We start from the raw sequence: 9,537 nt of genomic DNA on the forward strand, positions 1-9,537 counted from the left end.
CAGAGTGGCCAAGCCAGGATTTAAACCCAGAATTCCACACCCCAAAGTGGCACACCTGCACTGGTCCACAGCTGCGCCCCAGGGACTCCTGCCAGCCCGGTAGCTTCGGCCCTTGAGCAGCAGCCACAGACCCACTTCATTCTGCTGGGGACTTCATGGAGTGGCCTGGGACAACCCTCAGAAACAACCCTCAGAAGGTAAGTTCCTTACCTTCCAGACACAGAAACCTCTACCTGCTTCAAAACTGCCTAGGGAGTGTTTTTAATACAGCTCCCCAGAGTTCCCCCTGGAGATTCTGACCCATGGGGGCGGGGCCCGACTCTGCTTTCTTAGCAACCCCAAATAAGTCCGAAGCGAGAGGCTCCTGACACACCCAGCTCTGAGAAACCTGCCCTATGCAGGGTCTCGGGATCTCAGAGGTATCTGTCCTGAGTCCTTCCCCGCCGCGGGGTCCATAAATACCTGCAGGATGAAACGAGGGCCCCTTTATCCCTGATTCCATTTTTTTTTTTTCAGAGAGAGTCAGATAGGGACGGAGAGAGATGAGAAGCATCAATCATCAGTTTTTCGTTGCGACACCTTAGTTGTTCATTGATTGCTTTCTCACATGTGCCTTGACCACGAGCCTTCAGCAGACCGAGTTACCCTTTGCTCTAGCCAGTGACCTTGGGTTCAAGCTGAGCTTTGCTCAAACCAGATGAGCCCGCGCTCAAGCTGGCGACCTCGGGGTCTCGAACCTGGGTCCTCCACATCCCAGTCCGACGCTCTATCCACTGCGCCACCACCTGGTCAGGCCCTGATTCCATTTTTAAATGTTAACAGGGTGATGGGAGACTTTTCTAGACTGTGGATCAGTTCTTTGCCTTCAGAGGCTTTAGGCTGCTTCTCCTGGGTTCCACTCCACAGCCTGGGGACGAGTGAGGGGACAGGGCCTGGGGCTCCCCCTATGTTTTCAGACCAGGATGCTGTTTTTTGGCTTAAGTCATAGAACAGAGCCCGGCCTCCAGGCAACGTTTCTTTTTTTTTCTTTTTCTTTTTTTTTTTTTCATTTTTCTGAAGCTGGAAACAGGGAGAGACAGTCAGACAGACTCCCGCATGCGCCCGACCGGGATCCACCCGGCACGCCCACCAGGGGCGACGCTCTGCCCACCAGGGGGCGATGCTCTGCCCATCCTGGGTGTCGCCATGTTGCGACCAGAGCCACTCTAGCGCCTGGGGCAGAGGCCACAGAGCCATCCCCAGCGCCCGGGCCATCTTTGCTCCAATGGAGCCTCGGCTGTGGGAGGGGAAGAGAGAGACAGAGAGGAAAGCGCGGCGGAGGGGTGGAGAAGCAAATGGGCGCTTCTCCTGTGTGCCCTGGCCGGGAATTGAACCCGGGTCCTCCGCACGCTAGGCCGATGCTCTACCGCTGAGCCACCGGCCAGGGCCAGGCAACGTTTCTTAACCTGTGGCCCACCACTTCGGAATCACCTGTGTTATTTGCCACCAACCTTGATTTATTGAATTAGAACGGGGGAGAGAACAGGGCCCAGAAATCTACATTCTACATGTGAACATCTGAGAAATGCTGCCGTTCAACATGGACTTTGGAGTGTCACAGACCTGGTTCAAATGCCAGATCTGCCACGACATTAGCTACATGGTCCGGAGACTCTTTTCCTCATCGATAAGAAATGGGGCCTGCCCGTCAGTCTTGCGGTGAGGATGAAATCAAACCAGGAGACAAGTGCTGCACAGGCACCTGGGAGCCACTCCACAGGCACACCCAGCTGGGGGCAGAGAGAGGGGTGCATGAATAAATGCCTTCCCGGGAGGGGAGAGCTGCAGTTTGCCAACAGGGAACATTACTCACCCCGGTGGCAAACACTGTGCGACTTGAAAGCAATTTTGACTCTGCATTGTCTCCTGGGAGAGCTCAATGAAGCTTTTCAAGATGACTAGGTCTGTTCCCATCCTCAGGTGTGAGCCATTTCAAGTTGGGGTCAGATGTTGTAAACAAAATACCATTCAGTTTTTGGCTCAATGCCCCCTAGCCAAGCCCTTCATCCACCTGCCCTTTCCCACTTCCACGCCCCCCTTCCCCTCCTCTCCACTTTACATTCCCAAACCCCTCATGCTGAAGGGCAAGGCCCTCTTGGCAAGCCCCAGGTCTGCCAAGGTCCCTGGGACCCTCATCCTTGTAGCTACTGCCAGGAGTGGGGAGTCTCCAAGCTACTCCCCCCCCATTCTGTTCCCCCAGTCTGGCCGATTCAAGGAAATGCCAAAGCTTTTGAAAAGCTTCAGCCATTCATAACGGGTCAGTTCCCTCCGGAAATGTTCCTCAGCTCTGCTGAAAGCCTGCCAGGCGACTGGGTGATGTCCTGCTCTCAGCCCACACAATGTGCAGCAGGGCAGAACAATGCTGAGTAGGAAAAACATCACACCCATCCATAGGCTCACATCCTCCTGGGACCCCACCTCGAGGCTCCCAGAGCTGGAGAAGGGGGGAGGAAGGAGCAGCTGTGGACGAGGGGAAGGGGAGGAGAGGGAGCCGACCATATTTCCTCAGCTTGGCTGCATTCTGAACCAGCTGGGTGAGTCAGATTAGAAGTCAGATCTGCTATTGTAGCTTCCCTGCCAGCCCCGGGCCACTGCTCAACAGCCCTGACACTGGGAACAAATTAAAACGTGAGCTGGCAAACAAAGTCTTTCAGAAGGCAGTGAGGCAGGTAGGCGGATCTGGTGGGATGCCTGGCTTTTGTCACTTAACTGACCAAGTGCAAGGTGTTCAATCTCTTAGGCCCTCAGTTTCCATACCCATGAATAGTGTGTGTGTACAAGCCCAGTCAATTTCACGGGAGGTTTTCAGAGCACAATGGGCTACTGTGCTTGAAAGTGCCTCTAGAAACTATGAAGGAGTCACTTGGTCTCCAACTGGTGTCATTACTAACAAAACAAATGGGAGTTGGCCCACCTGGGAGAGATCACACTCAAGAGGGCTTGCTACTCTTCAACCCAGGCAGCTTACAACCCAAACCCAAGACAGAGACCTAACAGATATTGCAAAACTTGAGAACAGACTTCAGACTGTTAGGATTTCCAGTCTGTTGGGCTTAGGAGTAGGGCTAGGGGTGAAGGGATGTTAGAGGTCGTACTTAGAACTCAGATTTCCATACTAAACCCTCTGTCTCCACTTACATTGTATATATTTGGGTGGCCTTTTTGGTGATGGAGGTTGCGAGGGTCTAAGAAGCCCAGAACCCCTTCTATCAGCACTGGTGTAGGCCTGACTCATCCACTAGAACTGGGCCCATAAAGAGTGTTCATGCAGTTGATCAAGGAAGGCTTTCTGGAGGAGAGTTTGAAGCACTCTTGAAAGGAGAGAGGGAAATGTCTCCTACAAAGCATTAAAGTGGGACCCTATCCAGAATCCGAGTGAGATAGCTTTGTTGGTTAGAGCATTGTCCTGATACGCAAAGGTTGCAAGTTCGATCTCCAGGCACAGATCAATGTTTCTGTCTTTCTATCTCACTCTCCCTTCCCCTCTCTCTGAGATCAATAATTTCATTAAAAAACACTAAAGTGGGAGCAGCCAGGTTGATGTAATACTGGGAGCAGGGAGGATACTGAGGTCATTTGTGGTCCCCCTGGCTGTAAAGACAGCAGCATTGAGTCCCAGCAAGGGGGAGGGGCCTGCCCAAGGCCCAGTGAGTCTGACTGAGCAGGAGCCACAGACTGAAGTCCAGGCAGAGGGAGCATGAACAGAGGGAGGTGCAAAGGCTTGAGGGAGGGGTGCCTTCAGAGAAAGGCGGGTCCTTGGTCCTCTTGGAAGAGCATCGAGTGTGCAGTGGGTGGTCAGACACCCAGCTGGAGGGAGAGGGAGCCAGGGCTAGACACAAAGTCCATGAGCACCTTGCTAGGGAGGGGCATGCCGCTTAGAGATGACAGTGGCACAGTTCATGAGATGTCTTGAAGCCCCTTACAGCTTGGGGCCACATTCTTTTGAACATTCTGGTGAAGGAAAGAGGGACGGGGTAGGGGTCGAGTTTGGAAACACCTAGAAATAAGACCATGTGACTATAAATGGGAACTCATATGTAAAGAGGTCTGAGGGCAAGGTGGAGGGGAACAGGAGGGAGGGACTGGGGAAGGAGGCTTCTAGCAGGTTCTTAATGTATCAGATGTTTCATGTTTCTATGCTAATTCCTTTCATTCACAACTATGAACTGAGCCTAGAGGGTGGAGGTCAAACTCACTTTCTGAGGCTTGCAAAATTGATGGTACCATACGCAGGACTGGGAGATGCCCATAACAGAGCACATATTGAAGCCATTACTATTATTTCTGCAATTGACTATCTACCCTTGAGCAGACTGTTAGTTCCTTGAGGAGAAACACTATTTATTTATTTCTGAATCTTGAGTCTTTCACAGAGTGGTTTGGGCCAAGGACATTAAAAAAACAACAACCTGTTAAATTGTTTTCCTAAATTTAAATATGTTAAGTTCACAGTATTTTGTCTACACATATATATCTGTTAGGATAAGGGACAGGAGAATTCTGAAACTCTGGTGGCAGTTTGGGAGGAGGGGTGGCTCCCCACAGATAGCAGGGTTTTTTTTTTTGTTTTTTTTTTTTTAATTTGTTCATTTTAGAGAGGAGAGAGAAAGGGAGAGAGACAGAGAGGGAGAGAGAGAGGAGAGAGAGACAGAGAGAGAAGGTGGGGAGGAGCTGGAAGCATCAACTCCCATATGTGCCTTGACCAGGCAAGCCCAGGGTTTCAAACAGGCGACCTCAGCATTTCCAGGTCGACGTTTTATCCACTGCGCCACCACAGGTAGATAGCAGGGGTTTATTCACCTCTGTGCTCATGTGTATACAGCCTTTCCCCCTCTCGTGAGTGATGCCTACTTCACCCCTGAGGGACAGATGACATAACAGCCAGAGCTTATGTGGTGCTTTCTTTGTGGTCGGTAGATTCTGGGAGTTTTTAATGTGCTAACTCACTTAATATCCACGTTAATTCTATGCTCACCTCATTTTCCAGAAGGAGAAACTAAGGCATGTTGTTGCATAACTAGGAGGTGGTGGGGCCAGGATTCAGGCCGAGGCAACCTGGCACCAGTGATTCTCTGGACCACACAGAGCACTGCCTCTATTGCTTGCGGACCCCAACCCTCCCCCTCCTCTGGTACCAGGAAGCTGGGCAGCCAATTCCATTGCCAAGTGCAGCACTTGCCTGGAGGTGTGGGTCACAGGTGGCTGAGCATAACCTTGCACCTGCCCAAGGTAAGCAGGAAAGAGAATTGGGCCTTAACCCCTGGGGCCAACCCTCTTCCCCTAAGTAGCTCTCCCTTCCTCATCAGCTCCAGCTGTAGGAATCCCAGGTTAGTTCATTTCTTCACCCTAGTCAGTCCCAGGTCTTGAAAAGCCAATGTAGTCTGATTGCCAAGTGAGCAGGAAGATGCCAGGCATCTGGGACCCAGGGGGAGGGTGTCTGCAAGCCCAGGAGCCCATCCCTCTCGGCTTCTCTGAGGAGCACTTCTTTCCTGTGAGTCATACCCTGCTGCCCTTTTGGCAAAGTATAGACCCAAGAAATGGGGTCACACCAGGTGCAAATGGGGCCGACCTCAAGCAAGCCCCTTTTTCAAAACCTGGAAAGGATATCCGCAGTGGCAGTGCAGGCCCCTGGGTTCCCATCAAGTGGTCTCCCAGCCTCTGCTCGAACGTCCCTAGGGACGGAGTGCCCACTGTCTCAGAAGGCAGCAGATCCGCTTTGAGTGACACCAGTGACCCAATGCTTTTTATCGTCGACTCTCCATGTTTACTTCCCCGGCTATACTGAAAGCTTTCTGGAGGCAAAACTCTGGGTCAAGGTCATCTTCTTATAGTCTTACAATATCTTATAGTTAGAATATGCTTAATACATTTTTTGCTAATTGAGATCTTATCAAAGGTGAAGAAAGCAAGAAAAGAAAAAGACAATTTTAATGCCAGGACTGGGGACCCTGGTGAAGCTGGAATTCCTGCCGGTGGAGGAAGGGGTGGGCACGTGCAGGGAGATGGAAGGGACCACTTCCTGAGAACGCTGTGGCATGAGCCCTCATATCCCTGTGAAAAAGGTGTTGTCACTATCTTCACTGTAAATAGAAGGAAGCAGAGGCACGGAGAGCTGAAGTTACATGCTGGGCTGGGATCTGAATCCAGGCCCGTGTGTTCTGGGGCCCTGGATATGCAGGGCTCCTTCCCAGGAACCCAGGACCTGGCAATGCCCCCTCCTGGGAAAACATGGCTGCCATAAAGAAGGGTTTTTTTGTGTCTGATTTTTTTCTTTCAAAAAAAATTGGTAAATTTTAAAAGAATGACTAATGGACAGTTCCCTTTCCCCCAAGTAACCAAGTCCTCATGAAAGGAAGTGAGGCTCACATCCTAACTGACTCTCAGCTCCCGCGAGGAGGGTCTGAGTCAGTCGTGTTTGTACTTCAGGCGCGGGCATCAGAGCCTGGCATGGAATCAGGGGTCCCCAGAGAATGGTGAGTGAATGCGGAGGGGAGGAGCCAGGAGAGGGGCGGGTGGGGAACTGGGCCAGGAGCTCCCAGCAGGGAGGAATGCTGACTGCCTCTGGGAGGGCAGAGCCCTCGATCTGCCACAGGCTACTGTCACAGCATCCTAGGAAATGGACCAGATGCAGGAGAGAGGAACGATGCTTGACAAGAGAGCTCTTCCAGGATTTGTGGCTTGGGGTGGACAGTGAGGAGAGGCTGCCAAGGCTTCTTCCATAGAAAGAGGCCAGGTGAGCTGACCGATCTCAGGGCTTTGGGGTTACTCAGGGCCACTCCGGGGAGAGGAAGGAGGGGAGGGGCAGAAAAGGGGGGTAACAGTGGGAAAGGCGCAGAGAGACGTAGAGAGGGATGGAGGGTGGGAGGGAGAGGAGGAAAGGTTGGTGAGAAATAGAAGGCAATGGCCAAACGGCACCTGGCACTCAACCAGAGCTGCCCTCCTCCCCGTCCATCCTGGCTGAGAGAGCTGGTATGCTTTCACCGACGCTGGGCCCTGACCATCAGAAAGGACACCAGCCACAGCATGGACCAGGAACCAGGGCCTCCAGCGCCCAGAGCTGCCCTTTGAGTTGGTGGATGGTGGGATGGCCTAGACTCGAGGCAGGGGCTGAGTGATGCCAGGGGGCACATTGTGGGGTAAGGGCGCAGTGACTTTTGGCTAACCCTCTGGCTGCCTGTCAGCCATGCTTGAAGGAGGGTGAGGGTGCTGCTCCCAGTGCCCAGGAATCCAGCCAACAGTGAGCTGGAGCCTCCTATGCCAGCCACCCACACCTACCTGGAGGCAGGTGGTATAGAAGGCACTGCTCAGGTAGGCAGACCTGGGTTCGAATTCTTACAGTCCCCCTTCCTCTGTGTGGCCACACAAGGTACCTCACCCCAGGGCCTCAGTCCCTCACCCGGGAAACGAGATCCTATAGTATCACCCATGAGTGGAGGTGCCTCCCTCTTTCCTTGGCTCCTGGACAGAGCCTCCTCCTAGTGTCTGTAGAGGAGGGGGTCCTCGCCCCTTCTCCCAGCACCTTCCTCAATGGGGGCTGCCATCTGTCAGCCTCTGAGCCTCTAAAACCAGAAGTCAGTGGCCTCTCATCTCAGAAAGAAATCTGGAGCCCCTCCCAGGCCCACCCCCTAGGCCCCACCTGAGTGGTTCTCAACCCTGGCAACACATTAGGGTCATCTGGGGAGCTTTAAAAACTACTGATGTCTGGTCCTCGCAGCAGAAAACCTGAGCGAATGGATCTGAGCTGGAGCCGGGCATCAGCGCTTCCTAAACACTCCCGCTAGACCTCGGGTGTGGAACCACGCTGGGGAGGTGAGCCAGCCCTCCTGCCGCCCCTGCCTCCACGGCACTCCGCGTCACTGACTCCTCTTCAAACATGCTCCCCTCGGGGCCTTCCCTGTGATACTCCGTCCTTGGGGGGCCACATGACTCCCCCAATCTCATCAGAGAAGCCAAAGCCCCTTACCCCAAGCATCACATCTCCCCTGACGCTGCTTGGTTTTGCTTCATCACACTTGGCCCCTCGATAGACCACATGCTCATTTGGGTGGTGTCAGCTCTGTGAGAGTGAGGACATGGCAGGCTTACTCACTGCTCCATCCTAGGTGCCTAGCTTTTGAATACTAACCACTATATATCGTGAGCCTGTCTAGCTAAGACCCCCCTCCTGCCCCCGCCCAGGCTTTCTAGGGCAGACTCTAGAGTGCTTCTGAAGTCCCCCAACCCACGTGAGCTTTCACAAAAGGCCTGAAGCTGAAGCAGCAAGATCAGCTGCCCACCCCTCACCTCAGGAAGACCCGTAAAGGGGCAGAAACCACTGTAAACTGGTAGGCAGAGACTGTCACTCAATGGTGGTCTTGCAAGGTGTTCCAGCAAAGCAGCATCTGCCTCCCCACTCCATATTCTTTCAGTTTGTTTCCTTGGCTCCTGGGGCTCCACACTGTCTACACCTCCCTTTCTCCAATCCTACTCCTCCTTGAAGCCCAGTAGCTGGAGTGGCTGTAAGTTCCAGGCTTAGCAAAAGGCTAAATCTCACCCCATATTAGCTATAAAGCTGAGTATTTGTACTCATCCCAACACCCCACTTCACTTGCTTGCTTAAGTTGCTAGAAGCAATTTACATGCCCTTTCTCTCACCCTTTGTCCAGATGTTGGTTGATTTCAGTTATGCATGGTGGGGGGATTAAATGGATTCCTGTTTATGCCTTAGATATGTGACTTTGTATCAGAGACTTCCTTATTTGCATATGGCTATATAATAAAGCAAACTAGGGGGCTGTTTTGCTCTGTCTTGCCATCAGCTTGCAGAGGCCTCCGGATCCCATCCTATTTCTCTTTAAGTCTATTTTCATTCCCTATCGTTTTCCCTCAGGACCTGGAATTACTAGCTGCATTGGTTCGCAGCAGGTGGCAGACAGACCTGGAATTCTAATTTGCTACGTGACCCTGGACAAGTCTTTTAACCCTGGGAACCTCACTGTTCTCATCTGCAAAATGGGGAGATATGGGACTGTTGTGAGGATCAAAAGACACTTCCACACAGCGACTGGTACATAGTAGGGAGCTTAATAAACATTAAGTCCTATCTAGTCTCTTTCCAAACTCAGCTTAAAAGGCCTGATTCCCAGCAATGCGTTTCCTGGCCCCTGCCCTACAGTTTGGTGACTGGCTGTCTGCAAAGGGGTGAGGTCTATGCTGGTGAACCGGTGAACTGAGAATCAAGTCCTGGTCCACTTCTTCCTTCCAGGACCTTGGGAGACTTCACCCAACCTCTAAATACCAGCTTCCTCTCTGGAAAGCAGCTGCCACCCCCTCAAACATAACAGCAAACCGGAAAGTTCTTACAGCCAGACAGGAATCCACTGGACAGGGGAGGTCAGGAGGGATGATTTAGGAGCCTCATACTCTGCGTGGTCTTGGGAGAACAAACCAAGACACTGAATTGTAAAACAGAGCAGGATGCTGAGAACTTTGGAAGATGTGTGTGATAAGAGGTGGTAC

This window comes from Saccopteryx bilineata, chromosome 2, assembly GCF_036850765.1.
Source record: "Saccopteryx bilineata isolate mSacBil1 chromosome 2, mSacBil1_pri_phased_curated, whole genome shotgun sequence".
Taxonomy (NCBI): domain Eukaryota; kingdom Metazoa; phylum Chordata; class Mammalia; order Chiroptera; family Emballonuridae; genus Saccopteryx; species Saccopteryx bilineata.